Source organism: Hippopotamus amphibius, chromosome 1 (genome assembly GCF_030028045.1).
Source record: "Hippopotamus amphibius kiboko isolate mHipAmp2 chromosome 1, mHipAmp2.hap2, whole genome shotgun sequence".
In the NCBI taxonomy this organism is placed as follows: Eukaryota; Metazoa; Chordata; class Mammalia; order Artiodactyla; family Hippopotamidae; genus Hippopotamus; species Hippopotamus amphibius.
In genome coordinates, this window is record NC_080186.1 from 207626275 (window position 1) to 207654238 (window position 27964).

Here is a 27964-nt window from a genome sequence, read left to right on the forward strand (position 1 = left end):
AACTATAAATATAATGCATGCTTGTTAGCACAGTTCAAAAAATTTAAAAAACAGGGCAATAAAGAAAAAAATAGTAATTTTCTGTCCTTCTTGAGATAGCCAATCATATCAGTTTGTTGTGTATCATGCCAAATACTTTTCTACGGTCTTACAAACATGTATTTATTATTATATTATGTGTGTCTGTGTGTATATATATAATATACATTATATATTTTCTTTTTTGTGTTTTTATGAAAATAGGCATCATAGACATTCCATAAGGACCACACAAGCAGATGTGACTTACTAAAAAGTAGTAAGCTTCATGATATTGTAAATACCAGCTTCCTCCTGATGATAATTAGGCTGTCTCCAAATCATTGTAACTACAACCAAATTATATTAGGGCATTTTGAAACTAATGCTTATATATATATATATATATATATATATATATATATATAAACACTAAATATGTATGTAAATATTAAAAAATATATAAAGATATATATATAAATACTATAAATATATACATATATATATATATATATATATAAATACTAAAAATGGCTAAGTACCATAAAAGGATAAGCCCCTATCTCAGGACAAATTTATGACAAAGGGGTTTAAAAAGATGATTTTTCCTGCAAGATTGCTGCCCTCCAACATTTATTCCTATTTCCACTTTGCTGAGGAGTGTGTTTAAATTTTATTGAAGCCCTTCTGAAATCATAAACTCAGGGTGCTTACTCCGTATCATTATTTATCGAAAATAATGTTAGAAGACATTTTCAGGATTTGGTTCTTTAAAAAGTCATGTTGAAAATGGCTTAATGTTTTGTGAATGAATATACTGGAAATTCATAAGTTTTTTTTTGATTCACAATTTTTAAAATTTTAAAGGTCAACCCACTAATTTACTAGTTGTATTAATGCTACTTGTGGAGGAGAAAGAAAAATGTGAAGAGAAATTGGATTTTCAGGAATGAAAATGTAGAATGTTAAGCAGTTCAGTAACATTTAGCCCATGATTTTCAAACTTCAAGTGGTTCTTCATATTTTATTTCACCATATGATATGTATTTAATTTGGACAAATGTGGAAGATTCTGCAAAATTACTCAGTAGCAATTTATAATTCAGCAGACTTCATTATATTAGTAACTTTGTATTTTTTGTATGAATTAGCTTATGCTTCTCTTCGTAAGTGACCTGATTTCTCTATAACTGAGGCTCAGTTTATAGCCATCCCTTTTTTTTTTCTTTAGAGCAAAAAACAAAAAAACCTCTTTATTTTCTAGCTTAGCTGTTACCACTGTGTGCTTCTTTTTTTTTAAGAACTTTTATTGAGATATAACTGACATACAATAAACTGCATATATTTAAAGTGTACAATTTGATATTTTTTTATTAGTAATGTATATATGGCAATCCCAATCTCCCAATTCATCCCACCCCATTCCTCACCCCCACCCCCACCCCAGCTTTCCCCACTTGGTGTCCATATGTTTGTCCTCTACATCTGTGTCTCTATTTCTGCCTTCCAAACCGGTTGATCTGTACCATTTTTCTATATTCCGCATATATGTGTTAATATACGATATTTGTTTTTTTCTTTCTGACTTACTTCACTTGTATGACAGTCTCTAGGTCCATCCATGTCTCTACAAATGTCCCAATTTCATTCCGTTTTACTACTGAGTAATATTCCATTGTATATATATACCACATCTTCTTTGGTATGATGTGTTGATGGACATTTAGGTTGTTTCCATGACCTGGCTATTGTAAACAGTGCTGCAATGAACATTGGGGTGCATGTGTCTTTTTGACTTATGATGTTCTCTGGGTATATGCCCAGTAGTGGGATTTCTGGGTCATATGATAATTCTATTTTTAGTTTCTAAGGAACTTCCATACTGTTCTGCATAGTGGCTGTATCAATTTACATTTCCACCAACAGTGCAGGAGGGTTCCCTTTCCTCCACACCCTCTCCAGCATTTACTGTTTGTAGATCTTTTTTTAAAATTAATTAATTTTTATTAAAGTGTAGTTGATTTACAATGTGGTGTTAGTTTCAGGTGTACAGCAAAGTGATTCAGTTATACATACATATTTATCTATTTTTCTTTCACATTCTTTTCCCTTAGCCATTGTTTATTTTTAATTGATCATTTAATCAGAATTTAACCTATTGGTCCCGATCATTCATGAGTCGTTTCAGTGTCTGTAAATAATGCTGTTTTATCCTTTTCCTATCCTGATTATATTGATTCAAAGCACTTAAGCTTAAATTAAATTAAGGGAGACATATTTGGACTGATATAAATGGACTAGACATTTATGTGTGCATGTTGGCTAACTATACTTGTAACATCTATTTATTTCTGTATTTGGCCAAGAATTTGGAAACAGATGTAGCAGTAATGATCCTAAATGTTTTTAAAAGTTGTATTATTTTAAAGCAGTGTCTGGTTAACCTGAAGGAGAAAATGACTGAAACAGTCCACACTTCGAAAATAAGTAACTAATCCATTTAAGAAAAATTGAAAGGATATACCATTTAAATCCCACATTTTTGTCAAGGACATACAATTTTGTTTTTGTAAACATCCTTTAAATATAAATATTCTCGAGAAATGAAAAAAGCATTCTAGAAAATGGCAATTTCACCAGTGGTTAAAACTACAGCAAGCAAATTTGGATAAGGACTAAAGTTTTACTCAGAAATTTTTTTTTAACAAAATGTTCTCTCTTAAACTTGACAGGTGGGAGGGTGAGGGTATATAGTTTTACAGAACAAACATTAGCAAATCATTTTCAATATAAAAATTAATATTATCAGTATACAAATAATAAATTAAAAAACAATGTAGTCATTAAAAGGCCATAGATAGGTTTCTATGTCTCAAACAATCTTCTACACACTTGAAAGCAATATTGTTGAATTTCTAAACTATATTTTAAATTTCTGCTACTTGCTTCCAATATTTATTTGAAAAAAAAGTGATTTTTTTCCAATGTATTTCTGCTGTTTATAATCATCCAAAAAACATTTATGAACATTTATTATGTCCTAAATACTATGGGCTATATGCTTACAGCACTCAGGCTAGATTACTTCTGCTTAGAGGCAGTGAATGAAAATTTTCAATTCAAGATTATTTGAAGCTCAACAAAATATTTCTTGATTTTTAAAGCATCACTTTCCTACTCTCCTAGTAATCAGTTTCTATCCTGTTCAAATACTATAATATCTTGACCTGCAGTTTCAGCATGTAAAAATTTTGGAGCACTTTTAGTCAAAATGGCAGTGTTAGCTGATTTTGGAAAGCACAGTTCTTGAGTGTAAATACATAAAATAACAGTAAAACTGTTAAAATACCAAAGCTACGTAAAATTACCAAGTGCTGGAAACCAAGCAGAAATGAGCAATGATAGGAGGGAGTTGGAGCTCTGTGGCCTACAAGGGTGAGCGTTTTAGAGGCTGGGGCTTTAATAGCAACACAACAGCAGGATTCAAATTCGTAGATCATGTACAACTAGGAGGAACTAGTTCTCAGCACTTTGTATAAAACCAGAGGCTGCAAATACACAGTCCAATTGGAAACACTTTTCCTTCTTATCCAAGGAAAGGATGTAGATCATAGTCATTTATCCTGAACGGTGCATGGAAATGCAGTCACAAAACCCTGAACTTTTATGATCCTTGTGGAAACTCTGAGCCAAGAAACTAATGTGAAATCTGCTCTGAAACCACTGACTACTGTAACCCTCAACAGAGGCAACAACAAAATTGTGCCCCCCAAAATATCTCTTTAATAAAAATCACATGCAATATCCCTACAGAAGACAATTAGATTACCACAGGGACTTGTTTTCTACTTGTGAATGGAAAACCCCTATTGGACTTGCCCTCTTGACAAAAACAATTAGAAAATAGGAAAAATATATGAAAAAACTGTTTTCACATATTGGTTAACATATAGCACAGGACCATGATTCCTGATAGGAGGAAAGCAAATGAGATGAGCTCCATGACTGCCCTCAGCTTTCTATGTAGAGGCAGAAAGGGGAGGGTCCTAACAGGTTACTGTCTTGAAGGGATCAAGACCAGAGATCAGGAAGCCAAGGTGGCTAGAAACTGCTCAGAAGGTTTACAGAGAAGAGGTTGTTATGCATAGAAAGTGCTGTGGCTATCTGTAAATGAATCCCCTTGAGTCTTTGGCCAAACACAAATCTGTGCATATAAAGTTGGAACTTTCTCAGGTGAGGTAAAGAAAAATTGTCAGGGAAGGAAAAATTAATGGAGAACTGTAAGGTGAACAACTTTCAGAACTTACACAGGGCAAGGAATTATTTGAGTTCCTACCAGCCAGAGTAGAGAGGGCTCATTGAGTACATGGAGCATTCAGAAGAAATCCCAGAAGGGTTATGTTAGTAGCAGGGGCTAAGCTAGTTCCAGAGTAAAGGTAATTCTAGACCCACTCTAAAAAAGTTTAAAAACAACCCTGACAAATATCAAGCTGATATGAAATAATCTAAATGCCTACAAGAGGAAAGCCCATCATACTTTAAAGTTATGCGATGAAATTCAGCACTCAACAACATAAAATTCATAATGTCTGACATCCAAAGAAGAAGTTTGAGATATTCAAAGAAAGCAGGAAAATGTGATCCTTAACCACGAGAAACTTCAGTCAATAAAAGCAGACACAAGAATAGCAATGATTATGGAATTAGCATACATAACTTTAAAATAATTTTATACATACACATACACATGTGTGTGCAGGTATTAAATGTATTGAATGATTTAAAGGAAAACATGAATAAAATAAGGGAAAGGAACTTATAAAATGAACAAAATGGAACTTTTAAAAATAAAACTTTTATAGGATGGAATCACCTACAAATTAGAAATTGCAGAAGAAAAGATTTAAGATTTTGAAGAGATAGCAATGTAAATATTCTAAATGAAACACAGAGAAAAAAAGACTAAAAATAAAAATGACACAGACTCAGTGACCCAAAGCAGCCTAACACACAGACACACAGCCACAGACACACACATACAACTGGAGTCCCAGAAAAAAAAGGGGAACAGAAAAATATGTAAATAGTAGCCAAATACTTCCAAAATTGGTGAAAGCTAGACATCCACAGATCTAAGAAGCTCAAACAAACCGAAGCATACTGAACACAAAGAAAATCTCACCAAGGCACATTATAAATTGTTTTAATCTAGTGATAAAAAGAAAATACTAAGTCATATTATGCACAGAGGAATTAAGAAAAGGATGACTGCATGATTCTCATCAGAAGCTAATTAAGCCAAGATACACTGAAATGACATGTAAGTGCTAAAAAAGAATGTACAAAATTTTGTATCTAATGCTGTTTTTGATATACATTGTGATTGAATGTTAGTGTCCTCCAAAATTCATGTGTTGAAACCTGATGCCCAAGGAGGTGAGACATCTGGGAAAAGATTAGATTGTGAGGGCAGAACCCTCATAAATAGTATTTGTGTCCTTGTAAAAGAGGCCCCAGAGAGAACCTCACTTCTTCTACCTTTTGCAGACAGAGACAGAAGTCAGCAGTCTGCAACCTGGGAGAGGGCTTTCACCAGAATTCTATCATGCTGGCACCCTGATCTTGGATTTCCAGCTTCCCAAACTGTGAGAAATAAATTTTTGTTGTTTAAAAGACATCCAGTCCATTAGTTTTTAAAATAGCAGCCCAAATGAACTAAGACATCCATATTTTTCATAATGAAGATAAAATACTTTTTAGACAAAGTCAAAGTTTAGAAAATTCATTGACAGCAGAACTTCATTGTAAGAAATATACTAGTAAGTTCTTCTTCAGAAGCAAAATGATATGAGATGTTCTTCAGGCAGAAGCAAAATGATATGAGATGGAATCTCAGATCTACACAGAGACTTGTGTGTAAGTTCTTCAGGCAGAAGCAAAATGATATGAGATGGAATCTCAGATCTACACAGAGACTTGTGTGTACACCGGAAATGGAAAATAGGTGGATGAGTAGAAAAGATATAGTTTTATTATTTTTAAATTCTTTTAAAGATATTAAGTTGTCCAAACCATAACAGTGACAATGTTGTGTGGGTTTTGTAACATTTGTAGAAGTAAAATGTATGTAGAAGAAAATACTAAAATGACAATAGCATAAAGAACAAAGGAAAATGGAAGTATATTACTATAAGTTTCTTATATTAGAAGTGATATAATTTTATCTGAAGATACACTATCACAAATTAAAGGTGTATTTTGATAACATTAGAGAAAATGCTAAAGAATTACAGCAATAGACCTAATAATAAGCCATTGTAAAAATAAAAATGGAGTCCTAATAAAATACTCAACCCAAAATAAAGATGAGAAAAAAAATAAGAACAGATGGGACAAATGGAAAATAAAGAGAAAGATGGTAGATTTAAACCATATTGATATTACATTAAATATAAATGGCCTAAACACTCCATGAGACAAAAAACACAGCACAAGGGAAATTAGAAGTATTGAATTGAATGAAAATGAAATTACATTTCATATATATATAAATCAATGAGACAAAACTAAAACAGTGATTTGAGAAAAATTTATAGTTTTAATTGATTGTATTAAAAAGAAGCAATGTCTAATTATTGATTTAAATTTGCATGTAGAAATCACAAAGAACAAAGTAAATCCAAGGTAAAAAGAAAATAATATAAATAAAATTTTAAAAAATCAAAGAAATTAACATCAAAAAAACAATAGAGAAAAATTAATGAGCCTCAAACCTTTTTTTTCCTCTCAAAATAATCTATAAAATTGATGTCTCTACGTATATTGATCAAGAAAAAACTGAAAGGAACTAAATTGACAATATCAGAAATAAAAGTAGGAACACCACTAGAGACTCTACAGATCTTAAAAGGATAAAAAGGTAATACTATGAACAACTATATGTCAATAAATTAATATTGTAGATTTTATGGGCATTTCCTTGAAGAACAAAACTGACCAAAACTGATTCAAGAAACAGAATCCCTAAATAGCTTTATTCAATTAAAGAAACTAAATGTTTTAACCAGGCCAAAAGAGTATCACAGATGAATTCTATCAAACGTTTAAGGAAGAAATAATACCAATCCTATGCAAACTCTTTCTGAAAATAAAAGAAGAGGGACTACTTCAAAACTCATTTTACAACTTTAATATTACCTTGAAAGCAAAATCAGACAAAGATATCACAGGGAAAGAAAACTAAAGATGACTGTCCTTCTTGAACATATATTCAAAACCCATAACCAATGTCAAATTGAATGCAGCAATTTATACAACTTAAAAAATGGAAAATACATTATGGCAAAGTGAAATTTATCCTAGTATTGCGAGTTGATTTATCATTCAAAAACAAATGTAACTGAACAAAAGAGAAAAACCATAAGTTATCTCAATGAATGCAGAGAAAGAGTTTGTCAAAATTTAACACCTATTCATGATTTTTTAAAAAAACTCTAAAAAAACCTAGAAATAGAAGGAAACTTCTACAATATGATGAAGGACGCACATCTATTTATCAATCTATCTATCTATCCATTCATCCATCCTACAACTTATATAATAATAGAAGACAAGATGCTTTCCCCATTATATTAGGAACAAAACAAAGATAACCACTCTCACCACTTTTTTTAACATTGTACTGAAGGTGCAAACAAGCCTGTGTAATAAAGGCACAAAAAAAACAAAGAAAGAAAGAGAGAGAGAGAGAGAAAGGAATAAAGAGAGAGAGAAAGGAAGAAAGAGAGAAAGAAAGAGAGAAAGAAAGAGAGAAAGAAAGAGAGAAAGAGAGAAAGAAAGAGAGAAAGAGAGAAAGAAAGAGAGAAAGAAAGAAAGAAAGAAAGAAAGAAAGAAAGAAAGAAAGAAAGAAAGAAAGAGAAAGCAAGCAAGCAAGCAAAGCAAAGCAAAGCAAAGCAAGGCAGGAAAGGAAAAAGAAAAGAAATATGAGACAGATTGGAAAGGAAAAGTAAAACTATCTTTATTCTTAGACAACATGGTACTGTATATTGAAAATCCTAAGGAAACTATAAGAATCTTTTAGACCTAATAGGTGAGTTTAGCAAGGTTGCAAGACACAAAATCAATATACAAAATCAAAATTTCATTGGGCTTTTGGTAGAAATTGACATGCTTATTTAAAAATTTGTATGGAAATGCAAGGACTTTTGGAAAAGGTGGACAAATTTGGGAGACTTATGGTACTTGATTTTGAACTACAGTAATTAAAATAATGCGGTATTGGCATAGTATAGTTATATAGGAAAAGGTATAGAATCAGTAGTCCAAATATAAACCACAGATATGTATTTATTTGACTTTTGGCAAAGATGGCAAAATAATTCCTTGAGGAAAAGGTACTCTTCACCAAATGGTGCTCGCATTTGAAATTAATGCTTATCTCTTACCACACATACAAGTTAATTTAAAATAGATTATAGACCTATATGTAAAAGTTAAAGCTACAAATCAAATGACAGGAGAGAATCATTATGACCTGTGTTAGGCAAAGATTCTTAGATAGGATATAAAAAGCATGACCTGTAAGAGAAAAGAATCAATAAATTGGGCTTCATTAAAATTTAAAACTTTTGCTCTTAAAGACAGCTTCAATAAAATGGAAGAAAATATTTATAAAACACATATATGTCAAAAGACTTGTCTCTAGACATATACAAAGCTTATAACTCAACAGTAAGAAGAGAAACAATGCAATTAAAATGTGGGCAAAAGTTTTGAGGAGACTTTGCAAAAGAGGATATATAAATGATGAGTAAGCACATAAACAGATGCTCTATACTATGGGTCATCAGAGAAATGGAGATTGAAACCACAATGAGATACACTACACCCCCACCAGAATGCTAAATTTAAAAAGACTGACAGTGTTATTTTGGCCTGAGAAGTGGTGAAGGTGCACAACTGAAACCGTCATACATTGCTGGTGGGAATGTAAAATGGCACAACCACTGTGGAAAATAGCTCGGCAATGTTTTACAAAGTTAAACACATGTTTGTTACATTACTCAGAAATTTCACTCCTATGTATTTATTCAAGAGAAATAAAAATATACATCCACGGACATACAAGTATAAAGACGAACACGGATGTTCATAGATGCTAAAAGGCAAAAAACAAACCAACAATAAACCAAATATTCAACAAGTGATGAATGAACAAAATGTGTTATATCCATATAATGGAATGTTACTCAGTAACAAAAGGAATGAACTCAATATACATAAAACATAGATAAATCTCAAAAGCATTGTGCATTGTGAAAGAAACTAGAAACAAAAAATACACAGTGTGGTTCTCATGTGAAATTCTAGAAAAATACATAACTAGTTTATAAGGACAGAAAGCACGCCAGTAGTTTCACAGGGTTTGGGATGGGATAAATAAATACAAGGGGTTAAGAGGGAACTGTTTTGAGTACTGGAAATGTTCTATATATTAAATGCATGGTACTTTTTACTGTACATAAATTATATCTCAGTAGTGATAATTATGAGAAACTAAAAATCATAATTACCACAGAAGAGGTGCTGACAGAAAAATGTTACAAATAACACAAAGAAATCAAATGCCATGAAACATAGATGCAGGATATAGGATATAGGATAAAGCACATCCAACTCCAAATAAAACTAGGGATTTGGACTGTTTTATATGTATGTGTGTGTATGTATGTGTGTGTATATGTGTGTACATATACACACACATATATATAAAATACACACACACACAAATCTGTCAGCTTTATTTGAGCAAGCACATGCATTTTATGGTCTTTTGGAACTCTCTTGAAAAATAAATCTGCTTGTGATATAGACCATACTATGGGACTGCTTCAAGCATAACTAATAATGTTTTTATGCCATCTGTGCACGCTGGCAAGGCAGATGTACAGCCACCTGATGAACAAATACCAATGACAAAAACTTTATGTGCAACATAATCTGATTGGTAGTTTGGAATTCTAAAAAAAATTTATATGGTCTTTGCTCTCAAGCAGTCTTCAAGCTCAGTTAAAAAGACCAGATTGAAAAAGAATAACACCAAAGATACATTTTGCATACAAAATACATGGGGTGTACACATGACAACAGTTGTAGAAATTCAGAAAAATAGAGAGCGTCAGATCGCTGGTTGCCAGTGTGTGGGCAATGTTTCCTGGTTGTTCACTGGATGATTTTAGTTGTTACACAAATGAACTTCAAACCAAGGAATTCATTCCTTTGTGCAATTCTCTTCTAATCCTCTGACAATTATGTCAAGAAGAAAGTCTAAATTTGGTGCTATCACATCTTTAATTCCTTCCTAATATTTACTAAGCTCTGTCTCTCTCTTTTACAACCAGAAAACAGAATCAGAATCAGTGCCTTTGGCAAAAAATAGCATGTAGCAAAAAAAAAAAAAAAAAAAGAGAGAGAGAAAAAAATTAGTTTTCCTTTTATTCTCTTTATAGTTACCTTTTATTTATTATCAGTAATTATTTTCCATTTATTGCATTTGTATCTTGGGTATAAAACTTGTAATATTTTCTACTTTCCCTTCCTTTTCATTACTCTGAAAATCTATGAGGACACAAACCAAGGCAGAATTATATAAGAAAAACAAATCCAAAACCAAAAAACCTGCTTGGGCAACTTTTTAAAAAAAGATAGACATTCTTTACAAGATTTAAAATCTAAAACTTCAGTATTGTCCAAGCTTTTGGAGACTACTTTTGTGAAAATGAAGCAAAATGGAAATACTCATACATAACACACAATCCTTCAACAAAACAAACTTTTCAACTTCTGCTTTAAAAATACTGACTGTACTGATTTGTGTCTGACTCATTGCTGATACTTTGAATTTAGGAAGTTGCACTCCTTTTGAAATACTAGGAAAAGGTCAGTCTTAATCCTTGGGGGATTCTGATGTCAGTAGGGTTAAATGTCCTAAAATTCAGGTTTTCATATTAAAGGTATCCAAAGTGTAAGAAAAAGAACTGAATGCAACAAACAGAGAAACAGAGTTATAAGTAATATGAAAAAGCGACGTTATTAACACATTTGCTTCCTATTGAGAATAAGATTACTTTTTAAAATCTTTTAATTTTTAATATAATAGAAGCTCATTATAATTGTAGTATTTATCTCACTTTTCTTTTTTTCTGAGAAACTAGATTTTAAAAACTAGTATATTATCATATACTTAAATATGCCTAATCAATATCTTTGGTAAAGAAGTGAGATTTTTTCAAAAATTGATGAAAAGTTTTAGGAAATTCAGCTTTACCCAAAATATAGCTTTATACTTGTTCCCAGATTTATCTTAGTAACATTTCTTAAGCTAATCACCCATTTAGTGTTGATTAATATTGTGTTCTTTGATATCTATGCTCAAGCAGAAATTTGGGGAATTTTTCTTTATTAGTTTAAACTTCAGTTACTATATAAACTTGAGAAAACAACTTCTGATTTAGTAACTGTATTACAAATCTATTTTAATTCCTTGGAATAATCTTTCCCTTTCTGATCTATTCTTATGATGAAGAGTTGGGGGTGGGGGAACGATTTCTTCCTCTGCTTCACTCAATGTAGTCTTCCTAACTTTTCTAAATTTTTCTGATGTTTCATTCAATCACTGTTCAAGAGAGATTTTACTTCCTTTTGTCCCATCTACACTTTGCAGTGACATTTTCCTGTAGCACTTTGTTCATTGATCTGCAGCCACTGACATAGAGATTTTGATGTCACAAATTTTAAAAAGAGAAAGTGAAGCTTTCACCCCAGATCTCTAATGACTTTAACTCTGAAATAAAAGCAATTCAGTGCACAAGCAAAAAAAAAATTAGCTCATTTTAGAGTAGTCATTAATATGTCGCCATGTGTAATATTGTGCTTAAAATTAATCAAGGGATAAGATTAAAGATTAGTGACTACATAGGAGAAAATAACACTCAGTTTAGTGACAAAACCATTTCTAATGATTGAGACAGCACTCATGAGGACAGCTTTTCCTCTCCCTATAGGATTTAGGTAACAACGGAATTAATTTATCACATAGGAGCTAAACTGTTTGTGATAGAAGAACTGGCTGATATTACAGGAGGTGCCTGAAGATAAGATTAATAACAACAACAAAACTTGCAAAGTCAAAATGCTATACAGTAATTAATAGGATTTCAGTATGTTTACTCACTTTCTTTGGGTAATTTCTTACAGAAAAATTTCTCTTTAGACTAGGTTAAAAAACTAAAACTAGTTTTAGCTTATTTTTTTAAATGAGATTGATTTTCCTTTTTTTTTAAAAAAAGCCTTCTTTCTTAGTTTAAGCTTTCTGTTCCTTTTTTTCTCCTACATAGATGGGTCTCAGCTACAAGATTATGTATTTGAATAAGCATGCTACCTCCAAGAAGCCTTTCTTTGAAGAGGTAAGGGGCTTGACCACCACACTTTAGGGAGACAAAATTGCTAATTTAAATTGAAATAAAATTATTTATATTTTTATGTAATATATAAAATAAATGCGTTTATCTAAATTAAAGTGTTAGTTTTGTTATTGAAACTTCTTACCACATTTTTCTCAAATTCTTTAGAAAGTTTTGTCATGTCTATGGACAGGTATTGTCTGTTTGTGTGTTGTTTAGACGTTATACAGTAGTCTTTAAGATGAGGAAGAACCCAGAGAGGTTGGGGAACTACTTTTCAACTTCCAATTGAGGACAAATTCAGAGCAAACCTCTTTAAATAGTCAAACGACAGAAATAGGGTATAAGAATGTCTACTAATAAGGATTTTCAAAATAAAAATGGTAAGTTGTGCTTTATCTTTCCTGGAGGGTGTGTTTTTTTTTTTTCTTTTCTTCTATGCATACGAGAACAAACATTATAAACCCTTGTAGGTTTCCTTCTAGTCTGTCTATTAGTTTCATTATAGTTTAAAATACTTAGTAAGTCTGTAAATATAAAGAAGGAAATAAATCTAATTACATTAAACATATTTTTCTAAAATACATTACAATAGTTGAGCAAAAATATAATTATATTTTAAGGCACATTTAAAGGCATTTTCATAATGAAGCAATCACACCTTACTTTTGGATTTTTGTGTTTTGAACTATACTAAAGCAGGACATGTTTGCATTTAAAAAAATTTTAAAAAAACCCGAAATAAAAGCATTTTCGTAGTCTTTACACACCACATTGAATCCAATATTTAAGAAAACTAGTTTATGCTTTTGACTATTGTTTTCAATTTGTTTTTCAGTGACATGTGTTTAGGTTTAAAGGGGGGTTCTTTTACATGAAAATAAATAAAACTATTGTAAAATATTTAATACAGAAAAATATTTAGTGAAAAAGTGTTTATTTATATAAAACCCATTTAGTGAATATTTATGCATCTTAGTAAATATTAGCAGTAAAGTTTTTTTGTAATGCTATATTGTAAGAAAAATATTTTTGTTATTCTGTACTATTAAAAGTAACAGTATAATGAATCCTGAAATTCATTTTAGAGTGAAACACCACATGGTGGCACTGCTTACTAAGAAATTGTTACAGTATGGAGCCCTCATAAATGTCAATGTCCTTTATAAGCAGCTGTATCCTTTTGTGTCTATCAAACTCACCATGTATTTCAACTGTTAAAAATGTGTACTAGATTCTTTAGAGTGGAAATGGTAAATGCTTTTTATTTTATAAATTGTTTTATATATACAGAGCCTATGACAGTACCTTTCATAAATACTGAAAACACTTAGAAAATATTACCGAATTTGGTTTGCAGATTTATACCTTGTACATTTGCTTACAGACAAAAAGCAAAAGGAAGTGAATAATAAATATGACCTAGATGTTAGAATTTTCCACCAGTGTGTATTTTCAATATACATAACAGTGGTTGGTTGAATAATGGTGGTATGTTTTAAAATGTGAACCCAAAGCATTTAAGCATGAATACAGTGGACTTATAGCTGAAGGTCACTGTAAACTGAAGGACAAGACTGAAGAAATGCTAATGTAGAAACTCCATCCTATTTTCCTGTTTTCCTTGCCAAAAAAGCATCAATGAAGATTTCCTATACTGTTTAAATAATGAGGTCAACTATTGAGACCTTACAAAGGCACATCTATCTGGAGAAATTTTCCACTTCACTTTGTGTAGGACAACCTATACCTCTATCCTACACAAAGCTGTGAAGAAGTTGCTACTGGATTTGATGGTCTTAGGACACATAAGATAATGATACAAATAATGCTTTTCTGCATTTATATCATTTATATTTTAAATTAATCCATAAAACCAGGTATGGTGAGCTAGATACATATTAACTCTAAGAAAAGGGAATTTCTGTAAATAATATGAAATTATTCCCATGTGAAGGAAACAGAGCCCAGTTTCCTGGTGGCTAATATATAAACCCCATTGTGTCAGGGATCTTCACCCGTTGGGTTCAACGATATAGCCAAATACCTACTGAGTGTCTGATGTGAAGCAGGTGTTTAAGAAATATTTTTAGTCTTTTGAACAAATAAATGTTTGCACTTCTAGCAAAGTAACCCAATTAAAAAGCTTTTTTGTTAAGGAATATGGTGAAAGATAGTATGACATTAAAATAAGATCTGGAAGAATAATACATAATTCAGAAAGAAAAGTTATAATTCCAATTTCTGGGTCTTCAATGAACAGAAAATGAAAGTTTATTATAAAATTAAATCATGTAGAATGGAAGTTAGCTGAAATATTAATTCAATGATTAATGTATATAAAATAGAGATATATTGGCCACATCCTTTATGAAGGCATTTTACAAGGAGTATATAATTATTTGGAAGATGTTTTTCCCACAAAGAAATAAAGAGCAATACAAGGTCACGGGTAGGGATGAAGAGCCAGGGAATTTTGAACATTAATATGACCTGAATTGTGCCCTCTGGCTGGATCTTGAGGATTTTGATGCCCTTATCTGGGTATCATTGCAATGATGCCAACGGTAAGTGCTAGGATGATATTTGGGGGTTGACTAATGGAAATGTATTGATTAGTTAACTTGGATTATTTGCCTTCAATCATTTATTCCATTTTGTTCAGGCAGCTTCCTGTTTGCTGTTACTTTTTTTTTTTTCTTTGACTGATGACAAAAATCCTCTCAGTAATGAATCCCATCACATTGGGTAGGACATATGGAAGCTTTTTGCAAGTGAGTGGAGACAGCAAATTATAGCTCTCCAGTCTCTGGCCTCACAGCAGTAGGCAGGAAGAAGACACACACTCCCCCCCGCTTTCCCTTCCAGCCACATTTTCTTCCTCCTCACTTTGGCTTCTGTTGAGGCCCTGCTCTCTTCCACCACTTCAAACTGGCTCTCACATTATCCCTTCTTAGTTATAAATGGCAGCTTCATTCAAAAATACTTACACCTTAATAGGTAGGAGTTTCAAAAACAAAGGAATACAATTCTTGCGTGAGGCAGTGACATCTACTGATGTCATCGAAAGACAGACTCTGGGGCAGACTTTTTGGACTTGAACCTGCCACTGCTAGCTGTGCAAATTACTTGATCTCTTTGGGCCTCAGTTTCCTCATGTGCAAAATTGTATCTGGCTGTTGCAAGGACTGAATGCCTGGCATAGGTAAAGGTTTTAGCAGAGTTCCCGGCACCATCGCAAGCAATATTTGACGGCTGAGCTGTCAGAGGCGCAGGATTTTAGGCATCAGTGCGTTGGAGAGGAAAGTATTGTGAAGACTTTAGGGGAGGGGTCCTAGTATTCATGGCATCACACCACTAATAAGTTATCTCCCTTATCTGAGAATAAGACCTCCTGCAGCCATGACCTGGGTTGGGTTAATTATCATCTTCTCTTTCTGGATTTGAAGGAGTTTAAAAGGCAACACATTTTTTGACCAGAAAACTTCCCTCAAAGCAGAAACAGATGTTCTAAAAGTGTTTGAAGCTTTATTATACTGAGGCATTTTCTAACATGTAGAAATTAATCATACATTACCCTTCAAAGTATTTTTAAATAAGAAATCACAAAGTTTGCTACAGGTACGTGTATACTCGTGTTTCTGATATTGAAGTACAATGCTATAATTCTTCTAATACAGATATTGCTGATAAAATGTGGATTTTTTCTTTATGGGAAAAGTCGATGCTTTATCTTATTATTCTTATTTGCATCCTTTCTCGTTTTTAAAAAATGAAAGTATTCTCAATTAATATTAACTTGGTTTTCCTACAACATGTGTCGTTCAGGCAATTTTGTATCAATTTGCTTATCATTTAGGGCTGGTAAATCTGTGACTTTGTGATGCTTTTTTCAACAGGAAGAGGACCAGGAAGCAGGATGTGAGTGAAACTAGAGCAAGAACATTAATGCAGAATGTGAAATAATAGAGCTATGGAAAAGGGCTTTATGTTCATTTATATCCTGGTAACAAACTAAAGCAGAGTCTGTTCCTCGATCCATAGCCAATCTCCTTATTAAGAGCAGTAACAAAATTTGTGGGATCCAGGACAGAATAAAAATGTGGGGCCGTTTGTTAAAAAATTAGTAAGAATTTCAAGAGGGCAACATCAGAGCATTAAGCCAAGCACAGGTCAGATATCCAGAAGCTGGCCCTTGTCTTTGTGTTGTGCCCAGAGAGTGGCATAGGCTTTGAATCGCTCTCCCTTGCTCCTTCCTCTCAAAGGAGAAAAGAAGTAATCTTCAAAAATAAATGGGAATCATTGTGAGCTGAATATCTATCATATGATATCCAGTTGCCAAGTTCTTGGTAGATAACTGAGAGCCTATTCTGTGATTATTTCCTTTGTGGTTTTAGACAATGTTTTTAATATCAAATGATTGGTATTTATTTATGTTTGGCAAAGTATGCCAACACCCCCAAATATGAAGTGTCTACTATCCAAAAGAACTTTGGAAAACCAGGAGTTTATTATTTCCTTAAGTAAATCACTCATATCTTTTAATCAGTAAAATGGTGTAGACTACTAGGTCTTTCATGCAAAATATAGGCAACATGGCTAATACCCTACATCACCTAGGTGCACTTTCCTGATTGATAACAGCTTTGACAATTCATGTTAGTTTGGTCTGTGTTCTTCATGTCACAGACCAGGCTTTGCCATATGTAGAAAAAGAGATAAAACTTGGAGTGCAAACTATTTTGGAATTCTCTTTCATTTATTGGCATAAATGAAAACCTTTGTTCTATAGCTTATCATTTCAATATTTTCTCATCTTGCTTAGGTAATTTCATATGTAAAGTGGCAACATGTAGTCTTTTTTTGTGTTGTATAAAAGTTATACTTGTCACTTAATAATAAGCTCTCCATGAAATGGAGGTTGTGAATTTAAATCTACATGTTACAATTCTGGTTTACAAATAATGATCTCAGGCAGACGTCAGATACCTCACATAGGTAGCATGTGTTCTGGATACACTGGCTGGGTTGGTTCTGTGCCAACACCGGAGTCATCTCCAGTTGAGCCCCTATGTATATGCATTAAGCCACCTAGATGGCTAGCATTCATTTAGTCCACAGTTGATGTGAGTCACTGAATCATCTAGGAATGGGCTAAAAGTTTGGAAATTAGAATTCAGTAAATATAAATCACTAGGAAGCTGAATATACTTTTTTCTTTTCAGATAGTTTAGAGAATGATTAGGAAATAAAGCATATTTGGGGACTTCCCTTGTGGCGCAGTGGTTAAGAATCCGCCTGCCAATGGAGGGTACATGGATTTGATCCCTGGTCCGGGAAGATTCCATGTGCCATGGAGCAACAAAGCCCATGCACCACAACTACTAAGCCTGTGCTCTAGTGCCTGCGAGCCACAACTACTGAGGCCCTCGCACCTAGAGCCTGTGCTCCTCAACAAGAGAAGCCACTGCAATAAGAAGCCTGAGCACCACAACAAAGAGTAGCTGCCACTCGCTGCAACTAGAGAAAGCCCATGTGCAGCAACGAAGACCCAACACAGCCAATAAATAAATAAATAAATAAATAAATAAATAAATAAATAAATAAATAAAAATTAAAAAAAAATAAAGCACATTTGGATATATGTAAGCATATCCTAATTTACTCTTGCATTCTGAATGGGTCAGAATACTTTTGCTTTATGATCTAACACAGAACCAACAGAAACTTTATAACTAGTAACCTACACAACAGATTCTATTAGTTAAATTATCTATTACCATCTGTGTAACCGTATGATCCAGCAGTCCCACTACTGGGTATTTACCCAAAAGAATTAAAATCAAGACCTCAAAAGAGATACCTGCACACCCATGTTCATTGCAGCATGATTTAGAATAATAAAGACATGGAAACAACCTAAGTGTCCATCAACAGATGAATGGATAAAGAAAATGTGGTATATACATACAAAGGAATATTATTCAGCTTTAAAAAAAAGTAGAAAATCCTGTCATTTGGAATAACCTGGGTGAACCTAGAGGACATTATGCCAAGTAAAATAAGCCAAACATAGAAGAACAAATACTACATGGTCCCACTTATATCAGGAATCTAAATTAATCAATATCATTGAAGCAGAGTGGTTCCAGGGGAAGGTGAATCAGGAAGGTGTTGGTCAAAAGGTACAGATTTAGTTTTACAAGATGGATAAGTCCTAGAGATCTACTCCTCACACAGTGCATATAGTTACTTCTATACTATATGCTTAAAAATTTGTTGAGGGTAGATCTTATATTAATGTTTTTATTACCAAAAAAAAAGAGGGAGGGAGGGAATCTTCAGAAGTGACAGTTAAGTTTATGGCATTGTTTTGGTGACAGTTTCACAGATGTATACTTATTTTCAAACTCATTAAAATGTATACATTAAAAATATGCTTCTTTGTATGTTAACCATATCTCAATTAAAAAAAAAACTCACAAAGACTTAAAAACTAGCACAGGAGTAAGTAATGCAACTACATAAAAGTTCTCTTCTCCAAATGCCAATTAACAAATTCTGAATCGAATAACACTCTCCATCTCCCTTATAAAACATCCTAATCCCCATGGCAAGCAAACAGAGTGCTAAGTAAGTTACTGCTTTGTATGTCCCTATTTTCTGCTAGCCTGAGTTGATTTGTGTGTCACATCATATGTTAGTTGCATTTGCTATTATAATTATGTAATTTGGTTAAATAATTTATGAATAGAGAAACATGCACACACAGAAAAGAAAACTATTGTTTCCACAAAGCTGAATACTCTGGAAAACCAGCAATAAAAATTTACTGAAGATTTGGTATTTAAATTAAAAAAAACTTAAAGATGGAAAAATCTGGAAATTAGAGTTTAGCACTTCGATTATAAATGTGAGGTGGTTTTTTTTTTTTTCATTTTAAAGAAATGGGAAGAGAGAGACACCGTGTTATGAGTGTGAAAAATATAAGAAAGCTGTTGCAGAAAGCTGTTAAAATCAGTGGGCACATACTCTAAGGAAAGATGTGGCCCAGACCAAAAGACTGGCAAAAGAATGTACATTTTCATGTTTTAGTTAAATTTTTATCATTTTTTGAATAAAAGTAAATCTATATATTTAAAATCACTTTTGTTTCACTGTACTTTGAGTTCTATCCCACTGAAGCCACTTATAGTAGAGATTGTGGTTGTCTTTTTGTTTTTTTTTCTCTTAAGATTTATTTATTGGCTGTGCTGGGTCTTCATTGCTGTGCACCGGCTTTCTCTAGTTGTGGTGAGTGGGCTTCTCATTATGGTGGCTTCTCTTGTTGCAGAGCATGGGCTCTAGCCACGAGGGCTTCAGTAGTTGCAGCACCGTGGGCTCAGTAGGTGTGGCTTGCAGGCTCTAGAGCGCAGCCTCAGTAGTTGTGGCACACGGGCTTATTTGCTCCGCAGCATGTGGGATCTTCCCAGCCCAGGGATCGAACTTGTGTCCCCTGCATTGGAAGGTGGAGTCTTAACCACTGCGCCTCCAGGGAAATCTCCAGTTGCCTATCTAATACACATTTCTCTTCCTACTAACAGAATCCTAATTTTATCCAAGGTAGCAATGTTCCCTATTACAATTCCCAGTGTCTCTAGCCATTAGAGGTGGTCATAGGAAAGAGTTTTTGCCAATGAGATATAAGAGTTTATTAAAAGAGCCTAACTCCAAAACACATGGCTCTTTTCACCCTTTGTTATTCCCTTTAACCTGCCTGAAATGCCAGCCTGATTCCTGCAGTTGTGGCAGGAATCTTGAAATCTTGAGGATGAGGACCATTCCTTAGGAATGTTAAAAAGAACACTGTTTGAAAAAAAAAAAAAAAAAAAGCACTGTTTGTGATGTCAAGTGAAGTCTATCTAGTTTACTACAGTCCTAGTTTGCCTGCCTCCAGGCTCCTCTACATTTGACAGAAAAAAATCCTCAAGCTCGTCATTTAAGTCTCTTCTCTTTGTTTCATTTTTAGCAGCATAAGAGGATTCCTACCTGATGGCCGACTCTTGCAGCTGATGTGCTGGTGAAGTGTGTGGGTTCTTGAGTTGGAGTGTTGGGAGGGACACCTGGCTCAGTCACTCTCTGTGCCACCAGAGAGCTTCCTTAATTCCCTGTACCTCAGTTTCTTCAACTGCAAAAATGAGGTTAATTATAACCATTCTCATAGAATTTGGGGGTCAAGCAAATAAACTAATCCATGTAAATTGTTTAATACTCACTTATCTGCATTAAATGCTCAATAAAAGCTATTTTTAACAGGGCCACAAATGACTTCTCAAATTATAAACCTAGTGAATTTTTAGTACTTATTTGTATTTCAAGATTTTTTTCTCATTTAAGAACATTTCCTCCTTTTTGTAACTTTCTACCTATATATAATTGGATTTAAATGTCTCTTTCTTTAGAATATAGGCAAAATAACAGGATATAATAAGGCCCATGAACAAGGGATATAGGGTGGAAAATCTTGTAAAAATATGGTAGAGCAGATAGAATTTCATAAATCTAAGCACAGGTATGTAAAATTTAACTTAATTTTTCCCCCTATTTTAATTCTCGTTCTGAGACCCATACAGCCTGATTTGGAAAAAAATAATCTAGATACACTTTTGTAAATATAGTGAAATTCAGCTGATTTCTCCACTACATTATGTTGAAAAAGTGAAACTTATGACTGTTTCTCTTTCATCCATCCCCTCTCCCCCAGGGTTGATATTACCTTTGTTGGCAGTGTTTGTGCTTACAGGCAGTCTTACGCAAAAATTAGTAAGGCATCAGCAAGGAGGGGATACCCACTTATCAGCTGCAATCAGTTTCTGTTTTGTCCTGGCATCCTTTGAGAAGTAACTCATTTCACCTTTCCCTCAACAGTGTTCTCCCTCATGCCATGGAATAATTCCCATCCAGGTGGTCCACTCCTCATCCTTTGCTTCAGAAGTATACAAATCTTTTTCTTCCATCACAGAGATTCCTGCAGACATGCCTGATGTTTTTCTTTCTCAGCCAGTTTTCAAACTCTTTCCCATAGTGACAGGTCCTCTTCTGCAAACCTCTGGAATTACATGGTCCCCAGGCTATGCAGGGGGTATTCATTCTCATACTGACACCCCTTGCACCTGTCTCATTTCTCTGACTTTCATGTCATGTGGAAAGTTGGCAACTCTGAATTTTCAGATGAAATGATGAGGCACGTGTCAGTTCCTCCCTGGGATATACCACATCCATTACTGATTAGCATCCCTGCCTGGTCTCACCTCCAATTTAGCTGGTCGCAGTTTGCAGAGTACAGAAACACATAAAATGCTTAAGGCTCTGTTTCTTCTCTAAGGTTTGTCCTTCCCTCTAGCTCCTGAGATCTTAAGCTCTTAGAGTGGGAATTGTTGTGGAAAGCAGAATAAAACTGTTCTAATAAATATCTCTTTCAATCTTTCTGTATGACACTTCATTTAAAGCCTTTCATCCTTATGGGTGGACATGAGGGTTTTCTAAATATTCCGTGGATATATGAAAAGTGTATATTCTCTGTGCAAAGGATGCAGGTTTCTCTGCATTAATTATGTTGATTGAATTATTACATTCCTCAGGATATTACTTTTCATTTTCTACTAGATGTGTTCAGTTCTGAAAAGGGTGTATTGAAGTCAATCTTTAAAAAGAACTTTGTATTAAGTGACTTTGTTGGGTATATAACTTATAGCTAGCATTATATTTTTGATATTCTCTGGTAGTTTGATTTTAATGACCAAGTCAATTTATTAATATTTAGTAATGATGGATATATTTTATTCCTCCCATGCTAATTTAGATTTGTTTTCTTTTTTCTTTTTTGTTTTTAGGAAAAAATTGTTCAAAATCTAAAAATGTGGCAAATGGACTGCTGAGAGCCCTGCCCTTTCAGTGAAGTCCTGGGTCACCTGGGGCAGGCCCAACTTGTGACTGATGGCTTCTCTAGGGATGTTGTACTTGTACTCCTTATAAGTGCTCTCATGTTTCTGTTAAAGTTGCCATTCTCCTTCAGCAGTTCTAAGGGCTGGCCATGTGTTATATATATTCTGGCTCTCTAGCACACTCTCTGACTGCTAGCTCATTTGTTGGATTGTTATTTTTATTTGGTTGGCTCTTGAGTTGTCAAATTGTAAGTGGTGGGGATCCTACAAGTGGTGAGAGGTGAAGGGACTGCCTTCCATGAGCCAGTGACATGGGGTCTTCTGCTCCCTGATCCCACATCCTTTCTAGACAAGATATGAGAAGCAGACTCAGCCCACCTATTACTGAATAAACCCATCCACAGATTTCTGTGAAGTAAGCTATTTAAAGGGTCTGTTTCTTTGTGATCTCACCCTGAGGCTTCAAAACTCTTTCTCGGGTATTCAGTGAGTCGTCAGGAGGTGAGGACAATGGGGAACATACTCCAAGTTTCTCCTTAGGGAGTTTCTCAGAGCCTACAGCTTCATTTACTCTAGCTTCCCAGGGACTCAAACAGATTTTATAATTGAACATAAATTGTAAAGATCTTTGTAATGAATGTTGGTAACCATTGTCCACCTTGAAAGGAGCACTAAACATTCAAGTAGATGAATTACCAGCTTCTGTCACTGGCCAGCCAAGTGCTAATACCGCATAATGCATTAATAGCCTAACAATGGGAGCAGGGGTGGAGGCCATGCATGGGGTCAACAGCATGGCCTCTCATTTACCCAAACTGATCTAACAACTGCTATTGCTAAATGTTCAACCCGCTAGCAACAGAGACCAATGGCGAGTCCCTGATATGGCATCATCTCTCTAGAAGACCTACCAGCCACTTTACAGCAACTTAATACATTGAATCCCCTCTATTCTGGAAGGGGAAGAAGTCACTTTGACAGAAATAGATATGTATTCTGGTTTGTCTCTCCCATCTTCAAAACTTCAGCCAGGATCACTATCTTGAGAGTGGAGGGAGTGTTTGATCCGTAATACACCATCCAGTATAATGTCCGAGGGGTGCACTTGACAAGGAAGCATGGTTATGAGAATGGAATGAAGGAGTCATTGGCTGTATCACACACTTTGCCATGGAGATGCTGATGGCCAGAAAGAGCAGTAGAACTGTCTTAAAAAAAGTTGTAGTGAGATATAATTATATGCCATTGAATGTACTCATTGTAAGTGTACAATTCAATGAATTTTAGGATGTTTACAGATTATACAACCATGACTATAATCTAATTTAGAACATTTTATCACCCCCCCCAAAAGAAACCCCAGGCCAACTTATAGTTATTACCCATTCCTTCCTCTAGAAAAGCCCTTTGAAGGCACAGCTGATGCATTAGCTTGGAGATGATACCTTACAAAGATAAGGTGCCATCCTCTGAGATGCAGGATATATTCTAAATGAATGGCCACGTGCCCCCAATGAGTAGAAAACATGCATCTTGGAAGAAATTGGTGAAAGTAGAAGTCGATTCTCTTAGCATAATTTCAGTAATCCAATTGGATCTGTAATCCACAGTAGATCTCTCACTGCAACTCTAAATTACACTGTTCTAGAGATTTTAGTTCCTTGGAGGAGAATGCTTCCATCAAGCAACACAGCAACAATCTCATTAAACCTTTAGCATGGCTGTTTCCCAGTCACTCTCAGTACCTTTTTTCACTAGATTAGCAGGGGAAATTGACTTGATAATCAGGAAGAGATATGACTGTTCTTGCACAATGGAGTCATGGAAGAATCTGATTGAGATCCAGGTGATTCAATGGGGTTCCCTATTGGTGGTCCCCCATCAAATTTTGACAGTGAGTGGACATGTTCAGCAGTCATGATCTGAGAAGGGCATGGTTTCCAGTAATTTAGACCAATGAGGGCTGAAAGTCTCAATCATCCCACTAGGTAAGCCACCAAGACCAGCAGAGGTACTTGCTGAAGGTGTGATTGATTTGGAATTGATAGTATAAATGGACATGATTATTAATCAGCCCTGAAACTAGCTGCAGCCATGGGGACTGTAATTTGTCCCACTACCCCTTTTCTTATAAGCACTCCCAGGAAATGAGACCAATTAGAATCCTGGAGGAACTGTATCTGAAGTAAACTTACTACATGAAGCAAGTGGGTCCAAAAGGTGCAATGCTGAACTGTAGTGATACTCCAGTTCACTCGCCAGAGTTCACGTTGGCATGAGGCTTTCATCTGCCTACCTGCTGGGAATGCTGCCTGCTGATGGCTCAGTTGAATCCCTCCTCTGCAAGTGCCCTCAGCCAGGGGAACTGCCTTGGCCATGGTCCCTCTCTCGAGGGACATTCTACATCCAATCACTGCCCTATGCACAGGTACAAAGGCCCATGTCTTTCTATAGATTCGACATTGCTGAAGTATCATCTCAACTTCAGAGCTCCCTATGGGAGTGACTGAGACAGGATAAGTGTTCTCTTTGCCGAAACCTGCTTCTTTCACTGCCTTAGAGGTGTTGTTCCCAAGGACACTCCCAAAAAAGCACTTGCACACAATTCACTGATTCAGTCTGTTTTCCACAGAACCTGACCATGTCAAACATTCTAATATTATATAGTAAGCACTTAAAAGAGTTAATTTGGCCCATCTACTCCTCCCATTTTTTTTGCTTGAGTAAGACTCCTTTCTTGATTTATTGCAAAATTGATTTTATGCAAAATTTTCTAAATCCCAATCTATGAAAGAGTGCTCTTTCAGACTGGATGTCTTTTAACATAATAAACTCATGAATTTTATCTAATTTTATTATAAGAATTGACAGACCACTAGGTAGAACACGGAATCATTAACGGATTGCAATATTTTATATGCTGTTGCAAGTTAAAATCTCTTCCATCAAGGTTAACAGTATAATCAATTATATGACCACTTGTTTTCATTTGGTAGAGTTATGGCTAGATTTGTTATAAGGGATGAATCATTGAACCTTCATCATAACTGGGTAAGAAGTTGCCTTGCAAGGAATATTAGCATTGTGTTGGGAAAACCTTACCAAACCTGGCCTTCTTATTATCAATCCAATACATCATATGTTTGCATGTGGAAGTCTAGTACTCAAAAGTTACTTTCTCCTTTTTAAATATAGTTTAAAAAAGTAGCTATGTTAAAACCATGTGATCTGGCATCTGGATTAGCACATAATTAAATCAGTTGTCTATAATAAAAAAAAAGCCCATGTAGTTCTGTGAAACACACACACAGCCTGTGTGCACACAGACACACACTCCCTACATGCTCCCATCTACCAGAGAATTTCTTACTTAAATACACTAACATCAAATGACCACTAAAAATGCTCATTGGTATACTTATAAGATAATACATAACTAATACAGTGTGATTTTAATGCAGAGATAGATAAACTACAAATAGAACAGAATACAAAGTTCAGAAACAGACTATTATGTGTATGTTCACTGGATTTATCAAAGAAAGAGAAGACACTGCATGGATAGGAAAGAATGCTCTATCTTTTAAATAAATGGTGCTGGGTTTAATAGACAGCTATACAGAGAAAAAGGTACTTTGGTTCCTACCTCACCACATATACAAGAGTCAGTTCTAGGTGGATTGCTGAAATACAATCTAAAACAAGAATGTTAGAGCAAAACATACAAGTGCATTTTCACGACCTTGGAGTAGACAAAGAAATCTGAAATAGGACATAAAAAGTAGTAAGCATGAAAGAAAACTGAAAAACTGTATTATGTTAAAGATAAGAATTTCTGTCTATTAAAAGATCCCATAAATGAAGTGAAGAGGCAAGCTATGGACTGGGAGAACATACAATCCACATATATGACAAAGGCTTCTGTCAAGAGTAAAGAACCCCTACAAATCAATAAGAACAAGATTGTTGACCCCATAAAAATGGGCAAGAGTTGAAGAAACTTCATGAATAAGGATAGTCCAATGGCCAGGAAACTTATAAATAGATATTTTAAACTCATTAGCTGTAAGAGAAAGGTAAATTAATCCAGGATATAATACGATAATACTTCACAGCCACCAACATGATGAGAATTTAAAAAGAAATGTTGGCGAAGACAGAGGGAAACTGGAATTCTCATACTTGCTGGTGGGACTGTGAATTGGTACAACTTTGAAACATATGAATATTCTAGCAACAAGTAATTCAACTCATAGGTTTATGTAGTAAAAAGTATACGTTTTCCAAAATGCATAGTGTACCATTCATAATAATCAAAAACCGTCATTACCAATATGTTAATCAATAATGGAATTGGTGAATAGACACCCAAAACAGATAGGAGTGTGAAGGAGTGATACACAGCTTCAGCAGCAAATTGATGAATTTCACAAACATCTTGTTAAGGGAAAGAAACTTGCAAAAGAATATAGTTCCATTATATAATGTGTGTTTCCATTTATAAAAAATTAAGGAACCAGCAAAATTAATTTGTTCTTTTGAAATTCAGGATAGTGGTTTTCCTTAATGATAAAGTGATTGGACGGGAGAATGATGAGAACCATTGGTGATTGTCTATTTTTTGATCCGGAGCTGCTTATACATGTTTGTACACTTTGTGTCAATAAACTGAGCAAAATGTTTAAGTATACTCTTCTCTGTGTTTATGTCAGTACAAATAAGAAATGACATCTTTCATCTTCTGAAGAAAAAAACCCTTAGGTATATTTCAGTATCACTTAGACTTCTTAGATGATATCAATTATTTTTTGTCTATCTTTTGTCTCATCCCCATACTGTAGAACATTTCTTACTCTTATGTTGCTGGTAGGTATTTCTGGGATTTCACATTCAGTATTTCAGGAGAAGCATGGCACCAAAATCTTGTTACTCCTCTCAATTCTCAGAGGTCTTTTCTAAGTCAGGTATACTTATACCTGTGTGTGTATCAAATTTATCTCTGAATAGTTTGGCTCAGTCAGTCTGGTTTGCGGCTCTCTCAGGTCAACTCTCCCTGGTACATCTAGTAGGAGACCAGGATCATGGAACCACTGGGACACACTGCTAAAGATAGTATTAGCATATTTCTGTAGCCATATTGACAGCAGAAAGGTCAGGGATTAGAATTTTAAAAGTCATATTGGGTCAACTACACCAGAATTGCTTCCTGACCCCCAAGACTCTGATTCATCGCATCTAAGTATATGTGAGGAGGTTAGGAATCCAAAAAAAAACTTTTTAAACAAGCATCCCAGGTGATTCTCAAGTTCATTAAAGTTTGAGAAACATTGTTCTCACATCTGTACATTTCTTACTTTCTAAAGAGAAAAAATAGATTATTATAGCACATAGTGGTGCCATGCTACTATTCCAAAATACTTTCTCCTAACTTCCCAGCATCTCTTTTTTCTAAGCTGAATGTCAAGCTGCTAAAATTTAGCCAGTGCAAAACTGAGACTATGGGAGATTTAAATAAAATAGTTACCTAGTAATCCCTTGGCAGTTTATAATTTATGCAATTTC